Source organism: Dipodomys merriami, unplaced genomic scaffold, assembly GCF_024711535.1.
Source record: "Dipodomys merriami isolate MVZ:Mamm:240054 unplaced genomic scaffold, mDipMer1.0.p SCAF_506, whole genome shotgun sequence".
In the NCBI taxonomy this organism is placed as follows: Eukaryota; Metazoa; Chordata; class Mammalia; order Rodentia; family Heteromyidae; genus Dipodomys; species Dipodomys merriami.
In genome coordinates this window covers 708,980-709,986 of record NW_027206076.1, presented here as the reverse complement: position 1 = coordinate 709,986, position 1,007 = coordinate 708,980, and positions in this window count along the sequence as shown.

Below are 1,007 nucleotides of genomic sequence, written 5' to 3'. Positions count from 1 at the left end.
TGTGTGGTTTATGGGTCAGCAGGAAAACTATTGAATAGAGGACTAAGAAGATGCTTGTCTTAGAGTCTCTGAGTACCAGCAGAGCAATCCAACACTGCACTTCTGAAAAAGTCACTTGACAATACCTTGCTTAACACAGGGGGCAGAAGACGCTAACAGAGCTAAAAACAAGAAATCAACATCCCTGGCTCTTTCTCCCTCCTTTCTTCTCCAACCCTGCACTTTTAGCTAAGCCACCAGCTGCCCACAGAGGCTGATTCTCTAGAGAGATGCATGCATTCTATGGCTGTATCTAAAAAATTGTCCCCGGGTGTATTCATTTCTCCTGTCTCTGCATGGTGAGTGGGGAGCCAGACAGTTCTTTGCTTCCCAAAGTAACATGCGCTGCTACACTGGATTTGGCCACCAGGGGCGCTGTTCGCTGAGAGCCCTGCCCACAGAATTTCCACAGGCCACTCAAGTCCCTTCCCTGGGCCTTTGGCTTCCCTACCCCAAAAACTCAGCATGAAGGAATGATTGTCAGTCCACATTCTCTACAACCAGATGCTTTCACCATTATTCACCATATTCCACCCACCTCATCTATTAGGATCCCGTCCATCTTTCTACCATTTCTCTCACATATCTTTTTTTCTTTTTTGGCCCGGTCGTGGGGCCTGAACTCTGGGCCTAGGCGCTGTCCCTCAGCTCTTCAGCTCAAGGCTAGCACTCTACCACTTGAGCCACAGCGCCACTTCCGGCTTTTTCATTTGGCTTATGTGGTGCTGAGGAATCGAACCCAGGGCCTCAGGTATGCAAGGCAAGCACTCTACCACTGAGTCACCTTCCCAGCCCCTCACATTTCTATGACCTTTTTAATTACAAAGAAATCAATAGAAGAAAAATAAAGCCAAAACAAAGCATTACGAAACTCTGAATCCTTTCCATCTCTTTTCCACTTGGAGGAGTAACTGGTGGTGTTCAGGAGAAAGGAATTGAGCTTCTCATGAAACTACAAGAAGGAAAGA